Genomic DNA, 25858 nt, shown 5'->3' with positions numbered 1-25858 from the left:
TATATGTATTTAACTGACTTTGTGATACTTCTCCAAATCTTTCTGAAGCATGGAGTCTTCAAGGGTCTTAAGCTCTCCCTCCAGAGACGGGCTAGCGTTCTCCATCTCTCTCCCCTACCGCCTTCTTGAAGCCCTACCGGCCTTCCTCCTTTAGACCCAGAGTTGATGTTGATGAGAATGTTACTGAACTGTGCTTTTACTGTTTGCTCTGCCAGTTGAACAATTACACAATGCTCAAAAGCAGAAGTTCTGTCCAATATTTCGAAGCCATTACATCACTCTTCCAGGAGGAATAAGCTGAGTAAGTTAACTAGCAACAGCTGTTACTGAACTGAGTGTGGGCACAAACATCCTCTGTGGCAGGGCAGTTCAGGGCCCCTAGAGGAGGAAGGACTGGGAGAGGGAGTTAGACCCCAGGCAGCCTAGGAAGTGAGGGTGGAAGGGGAGAGATCCTAACTATCCCAGAAAGATTTGCAGGACTACTATAAAGCTACATACCTGTGTTTCTAATTTGTCATTGAAGATAAGATAGACTAGGTAGGGATGAAAGGTAGGGAGGGATGAAAATGGCCTGGGGCAGCCCCTCGTGGGAGAAGGTAAGTAATACAATAGTTGAAGGTCTTGATAGAAGAGATGTTACAAGTTAAATAAGAACAGTATACAAACAAATCCTAGTTCTCCCTACGGTCCTCAATACAGAGACAATGGAGACAACTGGACAATGGAATTATCCAAAGTATGTGGGGCTTCCCAGAGAAGCTCTTTGTAGAACAAAGTCAAATAATGGGAAAATAGGATCACAAGAGGTGTGGCCATATTGTAATTGTTGACACTTAACAAATGCAAACTCAAACAGGATGACTACCTGCTTAAAACAAGATTAAAGAGGAAGCAGAGTCTCTCAACATGATACTCCAAACTCCAGAATATAACTGAAATCACTTGTCATACAAAGAACCGAGAAAATCTCAACTTGAATGAGGAAAGACAAATTGACAATTGCCAAAAAGAAGATGAGACAGAGCTCGGAGTTACTGGACAGGATTTTCAAAAGCCATCATAAAAATATTTTAACAAGCACTTGTGAACATACCTGAAACAAATAAAAAAAGGTAGAAAATCTCAGAAAAGAAATGTAACAAAGAATTAAATGGAAACTTTAGAACTAAGAAACACAATAGTTGGGTGTGTGTGTGTGCACACGCCCACGCGTGTATGTGTAAATAAAACTAATATAGTAGGCCTATTTTTTTTTTTTAACTGGGGATGTGGAGAATTCATGAATATACAAAATACTAAGAGATAATGGGGGAAATAGCAAGATGTACCAAAGCAATTCAGAGACTTACAAGGAAATGCTTTGGCTAGTACAAGGCTTGGATAAAACAAATTAGTTCCTAGGAAAATACAAGTTACCTAGGTTTTCTCTTAAAAAGAGATAGAAACTGGGGCACTTGGGTGACTCAGTCAAGTCAGACTCTTCATTTCAGCTCAGGCTGTGATCTCGGGGTCTTGAGATTGAGCCCTATGTGGGGCTCTGTGCTCAGTGGGGGCTCTGCATAAGATTCTCTCACTCCCTCTCCCTCTGCCCCTACTCCCCACCCCCGGCCCACATTCTCTCTCTCTCTCAAAAAAAAAAAACAAGACACAAAACAAAACAAAAAGAGATAGAAGAGATAGAAACTAGACCAATAACCTCAGAAAAAAGAATTGGCAATGATTTCAGATCCAAAAAAATGTTCAGATATCAAGAAAAAATGGACAATTAGCTTTAGAACGGGCAACAGGTGAACTGTTTTTAACCTTCAAGGAACAGATGCCACTTTATGCTCTACATCATTTTAACTATTCCAGAATATAAGGAATGCTATAAATACTTCCAGACTTCTGGGGCGCCTGGATAGCTCAGTTGTAGAGCGTGCCACTCTCAATCTTGGGGTGTGAATTCAAGCCCCATGTTGGGAATAGAGCTTACTTGAAAAAAAAGAAAATACTTCCAAATGTTTTACTGTGGTAAAAAATACATAATGTAAAATCCATCATATTGAAGTGTACAGTCCAATGGCATTAAGAACACACACCCTGTTGTGCAATCGTCACCACCATCCATCTCCAGAACTTGTTCATCTTCCCAAACTGAAGCTGTACCCATTAAACAGTGACTTCTTATTACCACCCCCCACACCACACCCCCCACACCTCTTGGCCCAGTAATCACTATTCTACTTTCTGTCTCTGTGAATTTGACTATTCTGGATACTTCATAGAAGTCGAGTATCACACAATATTTGTCTTTCTATGTGTGCCTCGTTCCCTTAGCTTTTTGTCTTTGAGGTTTGACCTCATCGTACCATATGCCAGAATTTCATTCCTTCTTAAAGCTGAATAATACTCCACTGTATGTATTACTACGTTTCCTTTATCCATTCATCCATCGGTGGACATTTGCGTCATTTCTACTTTTTGACTCCTGTGAGTAATCCTGCTATGAACATTGATGTTTAAATACGCATGAGTGCCTACTTTTATTTATTTATTTATTTATTTATTTGACAGACAGAAATCACAAGTAGGCAGAGAGGCAGATAGAGAGAGGGGGGAAACAGGCTCCTTGTTGAGCAGAGAGCCTGATGCGGGCCTCAATCCCAGACCCTGGCATCATGACCTGAGCTGAAGGCAGAGGCTTTAACCCACTGAGCCACCCAGATGCCCGAGTCCCTACTTTCAATTCTTTTGAGTCTGTACCCTCCAAATTAGTTTTTAATATATTTTAAATTGACCTTCACGCAAAATATCTGAAGAATTCCTATGAAAGCTGGAGCAACACAGGGTGGCCACAGTCAAACATAAACATTGTTATTGTTTTGGAAGGCCCAGCCAAGGCATATGGACCAAAACAGAAAAGAAGTATTAATGCTGAAAAAGAAGAAGTTGGCAAAATTGTTCATATGTGTGATGTTAATTTATAACTGAAAAACCTCAAATTGATTCAACTGAAATTATTTCAGGAAAAAACCAGATTTTCAGTGTATCCCAGCGGTAATAGAATATGAAATGAAGAAAAGTAAGCTGTGGACAATACCGGGGAGCAAACCTGACATATACTTAAGAAGAGGGTGATTTACAGGTTAACAGGTAAAAATTCTTGACTGAATGATTATATAACACCCACTTTAGGACTTGTGCCTGTCTTGACTAGGTGGTGAACTGTGTTCCTGCACCACTCAACTACCCTCTATTAGTGCAAAACTTATGGCACCAAAGTTATTTACAGGTTTGTGTCCTCCAATAGTCTGGGAATTCCATGGATAGGGATGGAATCGTATTTCTATTTGAACTGCCTGAATCCAAGAGTTTCAAACTGACTGAAAGGCCAGATTTGCTTACCAGTGTTTTGTTTTTTTACATTTAAATTTACATTTCTTTGGGTAAGGTATGCATTCTGCATTTCACCATCGGATTGATCACTCTCTATTACAGCCTGATTCAGTCTTTTATATAATCAGCCTTATTTATACTACTTATTTATACTAGGATTTTATTTCTCCACCACTGCAGGAATCCGGTGCACTTTCATATACAGTATACATGTTCAAAAAATGTTTTATACATTAATAATCACTGTTTTCAAACAGAACGCCTCACAGATGAATTCTGGCACTTAAATATGTAAATTAGACTTGGAGTTCTGGAAGGGATTATTTCCAAATCAGATTTCTTTTTTTGCATTACCAAAAATTATGTAATTTTTGTTTTTATGTGGCCTTTTCCAGGTTACATTGGTGGGGACCAAACACCAAACTAAATGGACTACAACACAGTCTTAATCCTACTCCCTTTGGGCTCTACTAACTCTTTTTTTAAATTACATTTATCATGACACTTAATATAAATAACTTTAACATGATTGAACTCTCATACAAATCTCCATGGAGTATATATATCTGTTCATGTAGCTGTCCTTCGGTCAAACTTTGATATAAAAAGTTAATTGTGAGATTGCTAAACTCAAGAGGATGTAGGAATTTGTCTTTTTGGGAGACGTTTCCAGGCTCCTCTGGCCAAAGAAAATCACACCCTCTGCTGAGTTCCCAAAACAATCTGCACGTATCTTTATACAACTTATACTACTATAATTATTTTCTAAGTCAGTCTTCCCCATAATGACCTTTCTTTTGCTTCCTAGTATCTAATATAGTGCTTGACACCTAATAAACACATGGTATCTGTTCAAGGAATAAATGAAGGAATTTAATGGATGAAGGGGAAAAAAAGTCTTTTAGACATGAGAAAAAAAATGTGATAGTGCTTTTCTCATTTTATGATCTAGTCATATCTGTAAGGGCTGAGATTGCCTAGATGTTTGTTACAGGTGAAAGTTTGTCAAACTGAAAAGGCGATGGAGTCATAAACCCTCTTAACAAACATGAGATTCTTAAAAAGCTGGTAGATCTGAGTCCTGTCTGAATTCATAGCAGAGAGTCTGCTATTATTTTAGAAATAGGTTACTGTCACACAAGTGCATTGAGACAAACATCTTTATTAAACTGAACTCAGTGGGAATTTATCATAGTGAAAACAGCTTCAGATGATCCCTATGTTATTAATGAAAAAGGTCACTGTTAGCTTTGACAGAACCCATTCAGTAAGGCTATGAGAACATACTAGCAAATATGAAGTTCGTGAGCCTCAGCTGTTGCTGGGAACAATGTATGGTCGTTTTACAAAGATGTGGGTATTGGGTTTCAAAAACAGTGAGAAAGGGAAAACCAAACCATATGAAAATGGCTCTTGAATCCCTTAAACCACCCTTGATTTGGGGTAAATAATCCTCTACCCATTATGTATGTGTGTGTGTGTGTATGTGTGTGTGTGTGTGTACACATAGTTACCTACATGCTGGGATTTGGGGGGATAATAACATATCTTTTCCTTTACTGACTTCAGAGCCTATTGAGATACAAACATTAGATGAAGATCAAACACCACCTTATTATTGAAGTGATATTTGAAAACACAGGTGTATGGTTACAATGGACTTCCTCATATTCCTAATGAGTCCTAATTCAGGGGATTCTCCTGAATTAGACAATGTATACACCTAGTCAGAAGCAGGATGGACAGCCTACCCCCCACAGAGATAAGCCCCTAAATATGAGGCAGAGGAAAGATGAATGCAGCCTGCCTCTTGTGGCCAGGCTGGATGCAAATAAAGAGATGCTAGAACGTGAGGAGCTGAGCATGCTCAGTTTTTACTCATAAAATTCAGTCACATCATCTTCCTCCAAAGGGTAGGAATAAACAAGAAGTGAGAAGAGAGGCCAGGAGTATTATTCTAGGGAATGTTCTCTAAACAGGAAAATTAAGCCGGGAGAGAGTTGTTTAACCTCATAATACCACAGTATATAACTGCACAGATAGATTTTTTAAAAATTATATCTTCAGGGCACCTGGGTGGCTCAGTTGGCTGAGCCTTTGGCTCAGGTCATAATCCCAGTGTCCTGGGATGGAGTCCCGCATCAGGCTCTCTGCAGAGCTTCTCCCTCTCCATCTGTAGCTCCCCCTACTTATGCTTCCTCTCTCTCTCTCTGTCAGATAAATAAATAAATAATAAAATAAATAACAATTAAATAAAAATTAAATTACCAAGGTATTTGATGTTTAGACCACTTTAGGAAATGTATTAATATCCTAACTTACTGATGCTACCCTTTCACAGTGATCAGTGTTATTACCTACAGACAATTTAATAAGTTCTCCAACTTGTCCTTAGTTGATGTTGCCCTCTAGTATTCAATTAATAATTAAAAAATGTCTCACTCGGACACATAATACAGTACGATACAGTACTAAAGGAACTGGAGTTTCCAGATCAAAAGGTTTAGCTGAATGTATAGTGCAGGCGTAAAAAAGGTCACAGAGAAATGAGCATCTTTATGAAGAGGGAAAGTTGGAAGACAGAAGAAGAATAGCCTAAATTTTTTTTTTCATAAAGGTTTTATTTATTTTTTGACCGAGAGAGAGATCACAAGTAGACAGAGAGGCAGGAAGGGAAGCAGGCTCCCCAGTGAGCAGAGAGCCTGACGCGGGGCTCCATCCCAGGACCCTGGGTTCATGACCCAAGCTGAAGGCAGAGGCTTTAACCCTCTGAGCCACCCAGGCACCCTAAAATTTCTGACTGAAAATTATTTCTAAGCTAGAATTCTACATGTAATATGATGTCAAGGTATGAAGACATTTTCAGATAGCAAAGATTCAGTATGTACGTTTCATGCATCATTTTTCAAGAGGCTGATCAGAGCATGTGCTCCAACATAAAGATGAGATCAACTAAAAAATTAGAAAACATGGCATCCAGAACACAGGAATCCCAAACAGAAGAGAACCCATGATGTTAGCTGTGTGGCAGACTTGGAGGGTGAGTAGTGCAGTAGAGCAGAGAGAGGGAGACCTGGGGTGTTAGAGGGGAATGGAAGATATTTTCCAGCATGTTTGAGCATTTGAAATATTAAGTATTCAAGTAAGCAATTCCAGAAAAAGCAAAAGAATTTATAAAAATTTATTAACTTCCAGAAAAATTGAAACTTGTACCCAAAGTAACATCTTGCTTGATCCAAATGCAAGTAATATTTACATTGTCATAATAAGAGAAATGCTAAATTTTGGTTAAATTACAAATTACACTGTGAAGATAGGAGGAGGAGATTTGGGGAACAAAAGGAAGAAAGTTAAATCTTCAAGTCCCACAGTAGGAAGCAAGTACCTAATGTCTAATACCAACGAAGCCAAAGTGGCAATAAACTTCACATTTAGAAATGTCAAGTTAAGCAGCTGGAAGAGTTCACTGGGATTACTTTGAAAATAAAACAGCTGGGGAAAAAAAAATACAGTGAAGGACAACACCTCGCAGGCCCAACAGAACACTTAACAGAATTAGTTAACCTGAGATCTACCATTTGGGACTCAATCCTCTTGCGACCTTCACACCAAGGCTTCCACCGAGACGTTCAGATGCTGTTCCAGGTGAGGGAGCAGGGGGTAAGGAACACGGAGCAGACAGGGCTCCAGACTCCTTCCCTGCATCAACCAGAGCAATAACCTTTCCATCTAGTTTACCTCTTGGGCCACCGTGTAAGATTATATTTGAAGAGAGTCTTATGCTACCTTAACCAACAAATGTCTGAAAATGATTGGCCCAGAAATGTGGCACCGGAGGACACTTCCAAAGCTAATATACAAACCAATAAACCACCCAGTTTTTATTGCTGCTTTCTGGAGTGCAGCCGTAAGATTGGCTGGGGATACCGTGAGGAGAAAATACTGTTGGCTTCGGACAGTGCTCCTGACAGACAGAGGCAATAGCTGGCCCAGGATGTGAGGCTCTGGTGAGATACTATGCTGGCCCTCAGAGTTCTCCCTGGCCAGGTTTAGGACTCTGGCTACAGCAACATTGCAGAGCCTTACGTCCTGCAGTGCACATTTTAAAAAAATGCAAAATCTACACACAAAAGGAGATTAAGCATCTGCTGCCTGCAGGTAAAAAACTCATAAGGGAACCTATGGGAAAAAAGAACGATCTTTGAAATTCTAAATGCAAGGGCACTGGGAAATATTTATAACCGTGGTATAAATAAAAATATTTAATGTAGTCAAAAGTATAAAAGGTGATGAACCATGAGAGACTGTGGACTGAGAAACAAACTGAGCGTTTTGGAGGGGAGGGGTGGGGGCTGGGTGAGCCTGGTGATGGGTCTTAAGGAGGGCATGTATTGCATGGAGCACTGGGTGTGGTGCATAAACTATGAATCTTGGAACACTGAAAAAAATAAAATAAAAGTTTTTTAAAAAGTATAAAAGGCCAATGTATACATGGAAGTTAAACCAGGACTTAAGTAAAAGAGCTTTATTTCAAACGTAAGTTAGAAGTTTGGAAATTTCCCGGGATAGTCCCAATATCATGGAACTTACTCTTTCTAGCAAAGGGGGTTTATTGAAAGTGCAATAACATGACTTAATTTTTATGCCTTTATATGATTTTTATGTAAACAGATCCATAAATTTGGAGGAAAATCCTTTTGTCAGACTAAGACTTGGAAGTTGGGGAAAATGTGGTTCTTTGAATTACTTCTTTTAGGGGCGACAGCAGCCAGAACTCAAATATACAGGAAGAAATTTTCATATCCTCTATATACAATAAAGATAATCCTTTTAGCATTAACACTTTCATGAGTGGTTAGGATGGCACTGGCAATTTGAGTTGGAGTACAAAGACAAGCAGCAGGTAAAATTGTCAAGGAAGAAAAGTCTGCAAGAGAAGTATTTATATAAGATGGTCAAAATGTGTAAATTTCCCGTTATAAGATAAATAAGTTCTGGGGACGTAATGTCCAGCATAATAACTATAATTAACAACAATGTGTTGTGTATTTAAAAGTTGCTTAAAGAGTACATCTTAAAAGTTCTTATCATAAGAAAAAGACTACAACTACTGTGTGGTGATGGATGTCAGTCAAACTTATTGTGATAATCATTTTGCAATATATACATATGACAAATCTTTATGTTGTACATCTAAAATGTACACGATGTTCTATGCCCGTTATATCTCAATAAAACTGGAAAAATATTTAAACTAAAATGCACAATCATCACACATTAAATACGTGTTGTTACTATACACTTTTTGAAAGGATTTTCAAAATATTTATAATTTTGGGGGGTTATGGACATTGGGGAGGGTATGTGCTATGGTGAATGCTATGAAGAGTGTAAACCTGGCAATTCACAGACTTGTAACCCCGGGGATAAAAATACATTATATGTTTATTAAAAAAATAAAAACTTTAACTTAAAAAAAACAAAAAAAAATTTATAATTTTTAATTTTGCTCAGAATAAATTATTCAGTATATTCTTCTGCAAAGAAAAATAGAGAATTTATAGAATTCATGTGACAAAGAATAAACTCTATAACCAGCTCTATGGTTGTGGAAATGCAGAAAGTTCAAAGTACTACTTCTAAAAAGCTCTCCTTTTAGATAATTTTGTGATAGCTTCATATTCTTCACACAAACTATGAATCCACTCTAGAACTCTTCCAGATGCATCATAAGTTAGGTCAGTTAGAGATTGCATGTTGTGAGAACTTACTAATTTTTTTTAAAGAGAGTATATAGAATTTGTGTTGTGATAAACATATTTTTAAAACCTTAGTCCTGAAAATGCCATTTAGATTCCTAATGCCTAAGGGACATAATTTTTCAATATTAAAAACTATATTGATATAATTCAGTCTATTAAATGGTTAAAGGAGAAATGATATGACTATCTCAATAAATAATTTGACCAGATCTTATACATATTCTATTAAAATGTTAATAATAGTATTTCATATGTATAATCTTTCTTAACATATTTTTAAAATCTCTACCTTAAACCAACAGCTATCATGCTTAATGATGAAACTTAAGGGGCAATTTACTATTATTACTATAATTATAGTCTATGATGAAGAGAAATAATAGAAAAGAATAAAAATACATCAAGAACCTACTATGTGTCAAGTATTCCATTAAGATCTTTTTATGGATTACTTATCTCATTGAATCTTCACACCTTTATGAAATAGATGCTATTGAACACCAAGTTACTGATGAAAAAGGAATCTGAAACTAAGAAAATTTAACTCAGAGATCAGGTAATATAGCGAACAAGTAGCAGTCAGAATTCAAACCCAGCCAGTCTGACTCCAGAGCCTGCTTTGCACTATTAATTTAATCGACAAATGTATATTAAATGCCTACCACATGTCAGGCCTGTGGGTACTAGAGCTATAAAAGTACATAAAAGAGACAAAAATCCCTGCCCTTGTGGAGCCTACAATATATAAATAATAATTTAAAAGATTGATATTGGAAAGAAAGGCAAAATTTGTTATTTTAAGTGGATGATGTAAAGAAAATCTAAAAATTTCAAATGCATAATTTCAAGAAGCAAGAACTCTTGGTCACTGAATAGTTCCAAATTAAAATACAAGCTAGGGATGCCTGAGTGGCTCAGTTGGTTAAGCACCTGACTCTTGATTTCAGCTCAGATCTTGATCTCAGGGTTGTGAGCTCAAGTCCTGTACTGGGCTCCAAGCAGGTTGTAGAGCCTACTTAAAAAAAAAAAAAGTGGGAGGGCTCCTGGGGGGCTCAGTGGGTTAAAGCCTCTACCTTGGGCTTAGGTCATGATCTCAGGGTCATGGGATTGAGCTCAGCAGGGAGTTGGCTTCCCCCCTCTCTCTCAGCCTGCCTCTCTGCCTGCTTGTGATCCCTGTCTGTCAGGTAAATAAATGGAAATCTTAAAAAAAAAAAATTATATGTATACTTATAAGCCAATTTATCTCCTACATTCAAGAAGCAATATACTGGAAAAATAGAACACTAATTTCTATTTATAATAGCAAAAATGACAAACTGTTCATGTAGATTATTCATGTAGAACTTTCCAAGGACTTACATAAAGAAAATTTTAAATGAATGAGGTACATCAGAGAAGATAAATAAAGGGAAATTTTCTGTGAATTTTTTTCTAAATTTATATTGAAAAGTAATTTTTGATTAATTTGATTGTCCCAATCAAAATACTAATAGTAAACTTTTTGTTATATGTCAAAATTGTATAAAACTTCATGTGAAATTCAAAAATTGGCAGAGGCATCCTAAAAAACAAGAGACATGGGAGTACTAGCTTTACCATATAGTAAATATATCATAAAACTACTCTAAAAAACCATTTTGGAACTGGTAAATGAATAATAGGAGATTCTTAAAACATAATTAAAAAATATTAAGAAATAGGCCTACAAAAGAAAATTGAATGTTTGATAGAAGTAACAATTCAAACGAGTAGAAAAACGATGGATTCATCAAAAATCTTGGGGTAGCTGGTCAGCTGTTAGAGTTGTGTACTGATACATAACAAACTACCCTAAAACCAATAGCTGAAACATCACCATTTTGTTATATCTTGTGATTCTGAGGGTCAAGAATTCAAGTAGGATTTGGCTGGGTGACGATTTCGCTGCATACAACAATGACTATGTCACTTAGTGGTTCTCAGCCAGCCGCTGAGCCCATCTAGAGTGTCTGGCACTCCAGCAGAGATAACTAAAAGACTGGGCTCCTCTTGGCTGCTCTCTCTCTCTCAAGTAGCCTCAGGGCCTCTCCAAATAACTTCATTAGCAGGGTGGTCAATCCTCCAATAGGACAACTCACAGTTTCAAGAAACCGAGGTAGAAATGATCACTGCCCTCAAATGCTAAGCCCAGAACTGGCAAGCATCACTTCTGCTGTACTCAACTGTCCAAAGCAATCACTAAGCCAGATCAAATTCGAGAGGAGGAAAAAGAGAATCCACCTCTTACTAGGGATACTGCCCAAATGTATCACTGGGGATACATCCACAAATTTGTGGATGTCTTTAATCTTCTACACTAGCTAGCAAAACCCCAAAAAACAACAACAGAACTATATACTACCTTCACTCCAGAGAAACCAAAGATTTAAATGGAAAGGAGTAAACCAATCATTAAAAGGAACTGGATGAAATTGTAATAGTAATTTATTAGGAAAGGTCTTTCATTGCGTTAAAGGAATTCCGAATGTTTGCCAAATTTGACCTTTTATAAAATTCTTAAACTTCAAGACAGCAAAAAAAGAAAAACACCATCAGAAAATTCTAAGGACACAGAATGAACTTCTGTTTCTGTCCATGATGGAGTAAGTGGTATTGAATTCTCACTCCCCAAATAAGCAATTGTCTTCAGACACTGGACCACAGGTGGCCCAGAACTATAATCCCCGAGGGATACAAAACAAATGAAGTGAACCTTACAATTGCTCTGGCTTTCTGCTTTGGCCGCTCTACTGGGTTGTGGCAAAGGGTGAGTGTACCCAGATAGAGCACAATTTTCTTAGTGAGGTGGAAAGACAAAAATTGGAATTGGCGGAGGCTAGAGAAGAACTTTAGAACAGAGTACTGGGAGGAAAATAAACAACCTCAAGAACTAGAGCTCCATAAATCTGTAGAGGGAAACCTGTGAGCACTTAGCTGAACTCTCAAATTATGTGTAAGTAGGCTGAAATTCCACAAGGATGGACAGATACTGGTAGGGCTACCAGATTTAGCAAATAAAAACAGAGAATGCCCAGTTAAATTTGAATTTCAGATAATCAACAAGTAAGTTTGTAGATGTTCCAAGTATATTTTATCTGGCAACCCTAACTACAGGAGACAAAACTGAAAAATGACCAGAGCTTGCACTTGGCTGGGAGACGTTCAGGTTCTAATTAACTTAGGAGGAGAGACGGGGGGATGTCTAGAGACTTCCGTCAAGACTCCAGAATACTCACTGCTTAAGGACAATTACCTTGGTCAATCTAGACCTATGCTAACAAAGCGTAGAGAAGTTGTATGAGAAATATAGTCCAAGGTAATAAATGTAGATTTAAAAAAAAGGAGAAGAGGCCCACAGATTGAGTCAAGGATCTTCCAGTGTTCTAAAGTCTAGGCAAAAAGATGGAACCAGTGAAGGACAATAAGAAGTGACTAGTGAAGTGTGAAGAAAACCAAGAGTAGGTAGTATCCCAGAAGTTAAGTGAAGAAGGTGCCGTCAAGGAGAAGAATGAGAATAAATCTGCCAAATGCTCCCGAGACTGACCACTGAATTAAACCATGTAAAAGTCATTGGCGAAATTGATAAAATCAGGCCCAGTGGCAACACCTGGGTGGCTCAGTCTATTAAGCATTTGCCTTCGCTTCAGGTCATGATCCTGGGGTCCTAGGATCAAGCCCTGCACTGGGTTCCTTGTTCAGCTGGGAGCCTGCTTCTCCCTCTCCCTCTGCCTGCTGTTCCCTCTGCTTGTGCTCTCTCTCTCGCGCGCGCTCTCTGTCAAATAAAAAATAATAAAAAAAAAAAGCACTTTTTAAAAAAGATTAGATCCAATGAAGTCATGGAGTCAAAAGTCTGCTTTTGGTTATTCAAGACAGAATGAGTAGAAAAAAAACTGGAGAGAACAGGTATAAATACCTCTTTTGAGAAATTTTGCTGCTGAAGTAACAAAGAAATGGGACAGTAGCTGTAGGACATGAGACGAAGAAAGGTTTGTTTTTTGTTTTTTGTTTTTTGTTTTTTGTTTTTTTTTTTTTTTTTTTTTTAGTGGGAGAAATATAATGCTATAGGAGAAGGAAAGAAATTAACGGGAGTGATGTCTTTGCATATGTGTGAAAGGGACTGGAAGTGCTGGCCTCAGGTGCGTGGATAGTTCATCTCCAGTAAGAGATACATGAATACATGTGCAGATCCTGCTACAGGGTACATGTGTAGCTGGGCACTGAAGAAATTCTCTCACGAGTGCTTCAGTTTTCTTAAGGAAGTAGGAAAGGTCTACGGCCATACCACCCTGAACGCGCCCGATCTTGTCTGATCTCGGAAGCTAAGCAGGGTCGGGCCTGGTTAGTACTTGGATGGGAGGAAGTAGGAAAGAAGGTGATCATTTGAGGGCAAGGATGGAGGAGGAAGTTTGTTAGGGTCTGAAGAGACAGGGAAAGTGGACAGAGTTGTATAGGAAAGTCGGATGGTGAATGGAGCTGCCAAATACAGCGAGATCGCCTGGCAGCATCAGGCCTATTTGATGTTTGTAATTACGAATTTAAAATGGAGTTAATAGCAGGGTAGAGTGTTTTCTTTCAACCACAAACTAGGAGTAGGTAGAGAATTAGATTTAATCAGAGTTGTGCTTTTCCAAGTTTATGTGAGAGAGAAGCAAAGGAATTGAGGGTACATGCACGGATGTGTACCTGATGAGAGTGGTTGTCATAGACTTAAGAGGGGAAGGCATGGATGCCAAGGGTGGAGAAGGACAGGGAAAATGTACCAGGATCAACGGACTAGAAATCCCGATGAAGTTAAAGAATTGTTGAAGGTGAACTTTAGAGGAAGTGAATGTGTGCATATTAAATTCAGATAATAAATAAGTGAGAATTATTGGTAATAATAGGATTTACAATGTGATTGTGGGAGTGAGCGGCTGAGGTAGGATAAAGGACAGTATCAGTGGAGAAAAAAACCTCAGAGGAACTGAGCAGTCAGGCTATTGGAAGCGTCACCTTTGTTTATAATCAAACCACCAAGAATTTAGACAGAAGCATTGGAGAGAACAACTCTGAGCTGTGAAATAAAGACTTTTGACTTGATCAATTTCTTTTGATCGGTAGGATGACAATATGAGTACTATGGGCCAAGATATTCGATACGTTGGCAAGGACCCACCCAAACACATTCTGATAAGATATTCTCAATTCCAGCTGGTCCTTAGAGGTCTTCAGGTTTATGCTGCAGGGAGAAGTAAAGGTTAATTTATCTGAGACTAGCCCCTGGACGGCCTCCCAGAAGGAGGGAGGCTTCCTGCAGGGCGGGACTGTTTGGCAAGAATCCTGTGAGAGAGCTGGGGTGGAGGAGCCGGCCAAGAAGCCAAGGCTCCATGCATTGGAAACCTGAAACTGCAAGACTTGTGTCCGAGCTCCTGTTCACGCCAGAGAGGGTCTGGTATGGCTGTAAACATGAGTGGCGAGAAGGCATGACAAAGGGAGTCCAAGGCTGGGACTCTAGGCCTTCCTCATACCACAGCGGATGCTGATCTTCTTTGCATGCGGCTTATTAGCTTAGAGTTTAGACTGCAGTCTTGATAGAGCACCTTGCACTGTCTTAGAGAGCAACAGGCAAAGGAGAGACTGCACACCTGCTTCTGTAGGTTTCTCTGAATAAATGCTATTCCGGGTCTACTGTGCATGGTGTGAGGTCACCCCTCCCGTGCATATTCTATCAGCCACCATTATCAAATGCCCCTCTTTTCTTCTTCCCTCCTTTGTGTTTCAAAAACAAAAAGAAAGAAGATTTGTTTTTTCCCTAAGATACATCCAATATCATGTATTACAATGACCTGTTTTGTAAGGGTTGGAAGAACTAGACCAGGAAGTCTAATAGAAGAAGGAAACACAATGTACACTGTGTGGCAGGGAGGGCAAGTATAAATTTCCCCATGTGTCCATCATACTCCAAGGTCATGGCAGATGTCAAGGCACTTTGTTCTGTTGATTCCTTCCCAGAAGAATTTTTGCACAATACTCCCAAGATCCACATGGTTAGTTGTAGTTAGCACCAAACATCCTCATACGTGCCTTCTGTGATAAGGAAGGTGTTGACCATACTCAAAGAGGAAGGATCCGAGCATCAAAGACTAGCTGGGGGCCGGTGCAACATATCTGAAATCTTTTTTTAAAACAACAACAACAACAACAGGAGTGCCTGGCTGGCCCAGTTGGTAGAGCACAGGATTCTTGATCTCACGGTTGTAAGTTTGAGCCCCATGTTGGGTGGAGAGATTACTCAAAAGGAAAATCTTTCAAAACCAACAATAACAAAAACCAAGTTTTTGAAGAGCTACTGGCTTCCCCCAATAAATCCACAAATCAGTAGGATCTAACACCTTTTTTGCTTCTACTTCATTGCCACCAGTCGCAAATTAGAGGTCTTGATCAATTACTGTTGATATTTAAAGCTGAATATAATTCATTCCCCAGTTTTGTAATGCTTAATTCCACTCTGAAACTGAGCTATTATGAGATTATTGACAAAAAAGGAAATACTGTATTATAGCACAATATTTTGAATGTAAAAGTCAAACAGATGTGAACTTGTATCACATTACTCTCTTTGACCTTCAGTAAGTGCCCCAATACTCCCAAACTTTCATTTCCCTTCTACAAAAGGAGAAAACAACTAACAACCTTGAGGGTGATTTTGATTTATCATGAAAATTTATTGTTATTTGTAAAGTAACTAGTATGGATACTAGAACAGCATTGGTTCCTAATTAATAACTATTATTATAAATATGTAAGTCATGTGCGATTTTCCTGTAACAAGAGTAGACTTCTCCACTCACTATAGTTAGCCAAAAAAAAAAAAAAAAAAGAGAGAGAAAGGGAGAGAGAGAAAATTCAGGCAGCTGCTTCCATGTGGATTTCTGATCTTGTGAGTCACTGTTAAAAACCTTGGCTGCCCTGACCAAAACTTTAATGGCTTCGCAAGCTGTTCCAGAAATGGGTTACAGGATTCTGCACCCCCCCTTCTTTTTAGTGGGAAAATGGACGGGGCTTTAATCTGTGAATGCTGCAATTTGTTAGTCTTGTTATTTCTTATAAACTTACAACCTTCTAGAAGGAAGCAATAGGTTGATTGTAATCACCCCTATAGCCCTGCGGACAAGGAGATGCCACTAAACTGTAAGGATTGTGTCCCTGGCCAATTACCTTAGTTCCAAAATAAAGGATGGGGGTTATTACTAAGTTTTACTCAAAGCCAAAAAACTCTAAAGCCACGGAGAAGACATCACCACTGCTGGAGAGGCTCTCTTGAACCAGAAAAAAAAGAGACAGAAATATGCTAGCTTCTCCCTGTTGCCTCCCTTCCAATCTACCAGTTCCTTCTGCGGGCCCTGTTTAGTAGAGCCATAAGACAAGACAGCCTGACATCTGCAGGGATGAGGTCCGTGTACCACGTGCCAGGACTTAGGGGCATGGGCAGGGGCAGGGGAAGCAATTAATCCAAGAACCAGGAGGAAAACAGCACATTGTTTTTTCAGTTCCTTAGAAAGGCCAAGGTGTTTCCAATGCCAAAGTAGCTATGTATTCTGTGGCCTCTGCCTATACCTCTTTCCCTAGCACTATTCACCCGACTCTTTCTTTCTCATTCATTAGGTCCCAGCTTAAATACTATTTTTTTCAAGGAGGTTTTCCCTGATTATCAATCTAGAGTAGGTCTCCCCTCTTACTCTTTCTTTAAAATCCTTTCTTCTTACCAACCTTTATAATTATATACATATCTCTGTAATTATCTGTTTAATATCTACCTACTTGGGCAAGACATACCTGTTTTGCTTCCTGCTGCATTACCAGAAGCTAGCACAATGGCCAGGGTATAGTCAGCACTCAGTAAGAAAAGCATTATTACCTATTATTTTTTAACAATAAGCAAATATTCAGACGGCAATATCAGCCTTTCCTGGAGTACATGGCAATTTTTTTCTGATACTTTTTTTCCTTCCTAGTATTTAGTTAACACAAGTTGTTTCAGTTCCATGAATACTTTTAAACATTGCCTAAAATTTCTACAGGGAGAGGCTTCAAAGGCCATTAAGGAAAGTTGATACATCCCTTGGACTGTCAAAACAAAAACCATGTTGGCAAACTTGGAATAAACAAATCTTTTTCATTAAATGATCTGTAACTGAAAAGAGAAAAATGTGTCTAGGAGAGCAATTTATCATCTGCTAAATCTGTTTGTGTTTCACACATTCCTGGTTTGGATCTTTGGATTTTTGCCCTTTTAAACTACTGAATGATACATTTTCCTTGACACTTCCTGCGAGATCTTTATTATTTTTCTTCTACAATATATTTTTTTCCTCAATAAAATTCAGCTCTCTTTTCTTTCTTAGCATTTTATCCTGTTAGCTTCATGTTAAGTAGAGAAACTTCGCATCCTTTGTAGATCAAATAAATCTGGATTCTACATAAGGAAGGGCTGTTTTGTCTTCAGAGAGTTTGTCTCTAATGTTTGTTCCCAGGCTTCCCGACTCCATCTGCCACACTCTCCCATGTTATCAGATACGGAAAAAAAATGCCTGCCAGCCCAGGAAGTGAGAAGTTAAGAAGCTCAACAAGCTGGCAGGGGGAGGGGGAGTACTCAGGTGACCATCTAGGGGCAGGTAGCATGTATGGAGCTACAGAGTCCACTTCCAGATTCTATTTTGCTGTCACTCTTAAGATGACTGAATGCCTACTGTGCATGAGGCACTACGCCAAAGCTAGAGACTCAATTATGAATTAGCTGTGGTTCCTGTTCTCCAGCTCACTGCAAAGACAGGCAAACAGAGAGACAGACAAGCAACAAAAAAGCATCATTCATTGTCAAGTGCTCTGAGAAAGGTAAACACAAAACACTGTGGGAAAAGGTCCTTAACCCAATCTTAGACAAGTGTTAAGTGGGAATGCTACATTCCTGAAGAAAGTGATGCTTGAGCTGAAAACTGGAATTTTGAGGGGGGAGTAGGAATTGCTCTAACGAAGAGTAGAAGAATATTCTAGAAAAAGAGAAGCAGTATACTTGCAGAAGTCCACAGCAATGTGTTATGGGGGAGTTATAAGTAATTTAGGGCCAAGTGGAGGAGAGAGAAAGGAGTGGAGATGAGATGAAGAGGTAAGCACAGGACAGGGTGTTGACATCCTTTCCACCAGGTGTGAACCTGTTCTCGATGATCGGGTCCTTCTGAATCAACTCTGGCTAAGAGGAACACATGAGAGACAGTGGAAAGAAGCCAGAAAACTTGGGTTTGAAACTTGATCCTGTCACTAGTTTGTGACCTTGGGCAAACTTACTTAGCCTCTCTACTCTGTTTGTTTCGCCAATGGAATTCAAATAAGATCTGCTCTAAAGGTTTATTATTGAGTCAAAACCAATATAATATATGTAGTATCCAGTACATTTCATGCTGTCGTGTTAAACCTCAAATATTATAGAATAAACTGCTGTAATCAAGAATATTTACGCAAAGCCTTGAGTCACATAGTTAAGTGAACATGAAGCAGACTCTGGGTTTGTCTCTAGTTGTCAGAGACCCAGTTAGCCCGCCTGGACTTGTTTGGAAACTTTTGTTTAGTCTCTTTGGCTCTTTTATTTTAATGGTAACAGACTTATTTCACAATTTGGTGTTATTTCACTACCTAATAAATGAGTTGTTTGGAAGTGAATTATCATGTCCTCAGACTCATTTCATTTTCTTCATGCCACAGAATTTTTGAGGTAAAAGAGACTACAACTCATCTGTAGAAGTGGGGAACAGAGAACCACATCGGAAGAGAAACATGGGCTCCCAGCAAACAAACTAAATATGGGTCAGCAGGGGAGTGGCTAAAGAAGCTTGTATCTCTTTGCAGAGAGAGTCAATTATCATATGGTTTCACTTATTTGTGGAGCATAACAAAAAGCATGGAGGACATGGGGAGTTAGAGAGAAGGGGGTTGGGGTAAATTGGAAGGGGAGGTGAATCATGAGAGACTATGGACTCTGAAAAACAATCTGAGGGTTTTGAAGTGGCGGGGTGTGGGGGGTGGAGGGGAGGTCGAGGTACCAGGTGGTGGGTTATTAGAGAGGGCACGGATTGCATGGAGCACTGGGTGTGGTAAAAAAATAATGATACTGTTATGCTGAAAATAAATAAATTTTAAAAAGAAAGAAAGAAAGAAAGACTCCGCAGCAGCTAGAAGGAATGAGCTCTTTATGTACTAGCATAGCTAGAGTTGCAAGACCTATGGTTAAATGAAAAGCAAGCTGCCAAAAGATATTTGGAGAATGATACCATCATTTTTTTTTTAGAAAAGTACATACACGTATAAACACATTATATGCTTTCTATGGTTGTATGCATAGTGTATAAATGCACAGAAAAACTCTGGAAAGATACACACTAAAATGCTTTGAGTGGTTATATATGGTGACATGAGGAGGTATGTCCAGATGGAGCAGGGTGGGGTTGGGGAGGGAAGATGGTCTAAGGAGACAAGAGTCTTTTTATTTATTATTTTTTTAAAAAGTAATGCTCTTATTATTTCTTATTCAAATGTTTTCAAAACAGAAATGAAGAAAGAACAAGGCCTTTGAAGCTGGATGAAACGGACTCAAATCCTGACTCAGCAATTTGTTAATTCTATGATGGGGGAGGAAGACTGGCCACTTTGTCTCAGTTTCTTCATCAACAAAATGTCTTACAGCCTTGTGTAAAGGCTGAAAGCAAAACTCCTTGTACATTGCCAGTACTCCCATGGGTTAGTTTTCTTTCCCCTATTTTTAATCCCTTGGCTTTTTCTCCCTTCCCTCCTTTCCTCTCCCCTCCCCTTCCTTCCCTTTCCTTCCTTCCCTCCTTCCTTCCCTCCTTCCTTCCCTCTCCTTTCCACATTAGTCAACCAAACACAAAGTAGTGAAGTTACTTCCTCAAGATCACACAGTTGGTTAATATTGGTTAATGAAAGCAAGGGCTATAGCTCAAGTCTTCTCTATCATAATAAATCAGCATTAACTCTACTGGAGAAGTGGATAACGATGTGTGATGGAGTTGTTTCTGCTAGTGGTTCCAATTTTCAGATCCCATGTACAGACTTGACACGCAAATCATCATATTCCAAGCTTGAGCAGCTATGGGCCCCAACCAAACCAAGAAGTCCAGACAAAGGGTGCCAGGTAAACCTGCAAAATTATTTCTGTCGTGTCTCTTTTTTTGACTGTGCTATCAAGGAGGTTTAGCGGTAAATCTCAAGGACATACGTACAAGGAGAACATTGGTACCAGGCAAAGAATCCATTAACAGGAAAGGGGAAAGGGAGCAAAAATGGATATCTGACTTGGCTACCTAGAATCTGAATCTTCTCCCTATGTTTGGGTAGTTCTACCAATTTGTGAGGCAGAGATTACTACCCACTATATTAGTTAAAAATGACAGATGTTTTCCCAGTTGCCCTTGCACTTAGCGTTCAGTCAGGTGGCTTATGCTCTAAAAAAAAAAAGAAGACCTTTCTTATCAGGGTCCACTTTCCTTAGAACGATAGAGATTAGTTCCGGCCTATGGAGAGCTATCTACTTTTATCACTAAAGGCCTTGAATTTTAATTTTAAGTGAAATTAATGTTAACTGTCATTGACTCCAGGTGGGTTGTGGCTGTCAGTATCTTGCTGAGTCCAAAACAAAGGGGATTTTGTTTTCTGAAACCATTGCATAGAAGCAAGACATTTTATCAGACTCTGCAAATCAGGGAGCTATACAATGGCACTTAATGCAGTTCGATGGTCTTAACCCAGATGGTCCAACCAAGATGAACTCACACTTAGGTGGCTGCACTTCTCACTCCAGGAAAGAGGGTATATTCCTCGGGAAACTTGAAGAACTGACTGTACCCCGCCCCCAACCCCAGTTAATTTTATAGAAAGAATCAATGACTAAGTGGATATTTTCATATCCCTCTCCTCCACTTTTGGCCATTTTCATGCTTTGTAACTGCTGTTGTCCAACATGCCTCAAGACTGCTTTGCAGCGTAGGGCAAGAGAATTTACTTCAATGTCTACATGAGACTCCAAGCTAGCTTTCTGCATCCTAGTTATTAATAAGCATCCCCAAACCACTTATAACACTCTAGAACTGAGTTGCTTCTTTCTATCCTGCAGGGAACAAAAAAAGACACAGAGGTCTCAGATACCTCTGAGGCAACACTTCAGATCTTCTTAGCCACATCCCACTCTTGTTTCAGTAGCAGCAATTCTATATGGGTTCCTGCTGAGAGTCTCACTCAGGCTGCACCATGTGCCTCTCATCTCCCACCCCCGGGAGATTAGATTAATGCCAAGATACAGAATGCCACAGGATTCTCTTTAGGACTCCTATGTGAATCACTGAAATACAGGGAGTGAATGCCCCATGAGGCAAACATTTGACGAAAGGAGACAGCTAGTAGATAAAACCTCCCCCCTTTCTCCCTCCAGATGGACTTTTTGAGATGCAGTTTATATATCTTCCTGGAGGACAATCCTGTGCATTTGAAAAATCTAGTCTCACTTGGCGACTGCCTACTTGATCATCTTGTCTCACAGTGGCTTCTCTTTTTCTGTTTTATGCCCCTCATCCCTCACACCTGGAAATGCACTCCCTAATCGAGTAGACATACCACAAGCTCCTTGCCTCAGGCTCTGCTTTCTGGGTAACCCAGACTAAGACAACACCACAGAGTTCATAGACAAAATTATGCCAATTTCACTGTTCCTGATCACTTTTTCTCACTTGGGAGTCTTCTCCGGCTCTTTATTCAGTTCTATCCTCAGCGTGTGACTTTGCAAGTTACTTAATCTCTGTGAGTTTCATATTATTTAACACAATATGGAGCTAATAATAAATGATGCCTATCTCATCAAGAGTTAGAGGAAGTGAGAGAAAAAATGATTGTAATCAGTAAATACAGTGCTTGGCATGTGGTCAAAATGCAGTAACTGTCAGTTGTTAATATTATTACTATAAAAATTAGTTTTACTTGCAGCATAATGGATGTCTAGAGGAGATGGAAAAAAGAAAAGGAGTTCACCTACAGATACTTTGTGGAGGTTGGAGAGATATGTTCACATGCCTAAGAGCACATATCATAACACTATACAATAAATCGTCCAGGTTCCATTCTATTATCCCCCCAAAATCGATTAAGCAATCGAGCCATAACTCCTTCCAGAGTTAGGCTTTTGCAGCCATAGTGAAATGATCATCTTGAGCATTTGAGCATTTTAAAAGGCTCGGTAAGTTGTGGCCTGAGGGTTTTTTGACATTTTCATCTGTGGCTTCCTTCTCAAGGGGCCGCCACAGCCAAGGGATGGCCCAAGCTTCTCTCATCTGAAGCTCTCTGTTCATCGATTCTGAGCCGTGCCTGGGACTTCTAACAGGAGATGGCCTGCTTCTCACATCTTGACATTCTTTGATCCCAGAGTCTCGACTGTGTTGTTTTTGGCTTTTATATGCTGATGAAAAGATGTATGTGGACTTAATTTTCTTTAGTCTCTGGCTGCCAAAGATTTTGGTGTTTGTAATTGCACAGGGAACTATGATCAACTACAGCCTTTTTTTTTTTTTTTTTTTTTTTTTGCTGGGTGTAGGTTTTCACAGTAGCGGGAAGTCAGAAGTGATTTGTAGGTTACTAAATCTTAGGCTTTGTTTAACATATAATTTTTATGGTCAGCGAGAGTGAATAAGGTCCTAATATTTCAGAACTTCATATAGGACATAAGCCAGTATGAAAAATTACACTGTCCACCAACAAAGCTAGCTATTGCATAATGTATCTTCTCAAAAAACTAATCCTGACCCCTCCTCCCATCTTGTTTTTGTCCTCCAAGTCCGGAATTCTTATTAAATGAAGGCCTGGTGCTTGTTTTTCTTTGGTAATACAGCAGATACAAAACATCCCTCACACCGCATGCAAATTTACAAAGCGGATGCAGCTTCCTTGTGTCCCTCTTAACTGATGTTCTCTCCCAGAGGATCCCTTAGCCAGCTAGATAATGGAAAGTTAAAAGCCCAGTTGTAATATAAATATGGAACCTTAGTCTGAACCAGTTATTTAAAATCTCTCTAGGTTTTTCAATCTCTGGTCTCTTAACTCTGGTAAATCCTAAATGCTTCAGTGTTCTTTTGCTCAACTCCAGGCAGCTGGATGTGAAGAATAATATAGGCTGGTTAGGTGGCAAGACGGGGGTCCCCAAGTCTATGCTGGTCTCAGACGCCTCCTAGTCTCAGAAATCCAGTGGCTGGAAGAAATGTTTCCTCAAATGGCATTCACCAAGAGGCTACTGGCCCCATTTGTCTGCAAATGCCTTTCTATCCACCACTCTCTCAGTACTCAGACTCAGCCTTTCTGGGGCTAATAGTATTTCAGAGGCCTTCAGGTAAGGGGAGTTAGGAACTTTGCCTCACCCTCACTGTGGTAGACATAAGGAGCACTGCCCAGGTCCCCCTTCAAGCCTTGGTAGCTGAGAGAGTGATCAGCAGATGGTCTCTGTCCTACAGCGCCTTCAGGATCTGCTTCAGCTACAGAAAGACATCTTGCCAGTGGCCACACCCTTCCCAGAGTGACCCTCATCTTACGACTGACTGACTCTGGGGGTATGAAGGCCTGGCCCATTTAGCGGTTTGCCATTCAACACTGACTGGTAGTTCTCGTTCCAGAGTTTCCCTTTGAGTTGGCTGAGATTCTGTTGGTCTCATCACAATCTCACCCAATTTCTCTCTCAGCCCAATCCTGCTCCTTCCCTCCCTTTTTCACAGGGGTTAATCCCTAATAAACATCTTGCACCCCAAATTCTGTCTCAGCATCTGCTTTCAGAGAAGCCAACTAATACCACTGATCTATTTACCTGCCTTCTGCCACTACCTTCATGCCGTCATGAAGTGGAAATTAACTTTGTGGAGGCTCTTTCCAAAGGTTCTCAGTCTCCTTCTGTACAAAGGACATCCAGCAGTAAGCCCAGTGCTCCTGGACTTCCATAAAGACTCCTGTGTTTAGATACTTCTAAAGACAGTCCCTAACCTCTGCTTGAAGCCTGGTGTTCACAGAGGACAGGACAAGGTCTTGGGTCTCTCAGCTTCTTGATTCTATCTCTCTTTCTTATTATTCACAAAATTACTCAAGTCAGAAGGAGTAGCCTTTTGGCTTCTCTTTATCTCTTTCTTCCATCCTGGATATAGAGTAAAATTCTATGATCTGGTTCACCAAGTCTGTCTCTTAATATGATAAAGGTAGGTGTTAAATTTAGGAAATCTTTTTATTTCTTTACTATTATTAACATATAGTGTATTATTTGTTTCAGGGGTACATGTCTGTGATTCATCGGCCTTACACAATTCACACCGCTCACCATGGCACATACCCTCTCCAATATCCATCACCCAGCCACCCCATCCTTCCCACCCCCTCCACTCCAGCAACCTCAGTTTGTTTCCTGAGATTAGGAGTCTCTTATGGTTTGTCTCCTTCTCAGGTTTCCTCTGATTTCATTAGTCTTTTTATTTCTTAAAAAAAAAAAAAAGGTCTGACTTTCAAATCTACTCTTTTGTTGCATATTCAAAGAACCTATTTTGAAGGCCAGATACTATATACTCTTTCTTTCTCTCTGCATTTCCATATGACAATCAAATTTAATTCCTCCTGTCTTCTTTTCCTCATAGATTCATGGATCTGCCCTCAAGACAAATTTTAATTCTAATTTTAATAGGGACCATAACCAGTCCTTGGTGTAAACACAGGCTATACTCTGTTTTGTTTTGTTTTTTTAAGATTTTTATTTATTTATTTGACAGACAGAGATCACAGGTAGGTAGAGAGACAGGCAGAGAGAGGGGAGGAAGCAGGATCCCTGCTGAGCAGGGCTTGATCCCAGGACCCTGAGATCATGACCTGAGCCGAAGGCAGAGGCTCTAACCCACTGAGCCACCCAGGCACCCCTATTCTCTGGTTTTTAAGCATCCCACATGGACTCTTGTAATACGAAGCCAGATATGTAAAGAAACTGTACTTCATTATTTCCTGTATCTTATCTGTTCCACCTCTGAGGCCCTACCCACCGAGTAGCAGAAGAAAATACACTATATTTTGGTACAATCCAGTAATGTCATCTGACCTATCACTTGATGTCTACAATCTCTGCATGGATGCCCCAGGAAAATATTCAGTCTTTTGGAATTCTGCTCTTTCCTTTGCTCCTTTTCTAGCTGGCACTAAGAGAAAAGGGGAGGTAGGGTCTACTGGCTTACTTTAGGCTGTGGGGTCACTATCACAGTGTGTAAGGAGACGTACCAGTATTCACTACTGAAATCCATGTTTTCCATTCCTAGTTAGGGAAGTCCCTGCTCTCCACTCTAACCTTAGGCTTCTGCTGATCTCTGGCTACTTTAGTGCTTCTGCTTTCTTTCTTGCCTGTGTTCACCACCTCTGAGCTCCAGGGAACCACAAGTTCTGCTATTCGTTGACGTGGCCTTCTCTCACCATCACCTCCATACCCTTGCTACCACACCATATGGATGTAGCAGTTAACTCCAAATTGGACTTCCCATATTATGCCTAGACGGGGGAAGCAGGCCATTAGCCTTGATGTTTTTGGAGGCTTCCTACCTTACTGGGTGTTTCTGAAAGTGCTTCTTTCTACCTGCTCTCTTGAGATGCTTTCTGGCGCT

General features: G+C 39.7%; 1 long non-coding RNA gene across 23 annotated transcripts in view; it reads right to left on the bottom strand.

Annotated features, from left to right (window-relative positions):
• Positions 1–25858, bottom strand: part of LOC309870547 — a 187458-nt gene that overhangs the window by 40076 nt on the left and 121524 nt on the right. The window lies entirely within an intron of this gene.

This window comes from Mustela nivalis, assembly GCF_964662115.1.
Source record: "Mustela nivalis genome assembly, chromosome: 7".
NCBI classification, from domain to species: Eukaryota; Metazoa; Chordata; class Mammalia; order Carnivora; family Mustelidae; genus Mustela; species Mustela nivalis.
Note: the sequence above shows the minus strand (reverse complement) of the source record. Positions and strands in the feature narration are given on the sequence as shown.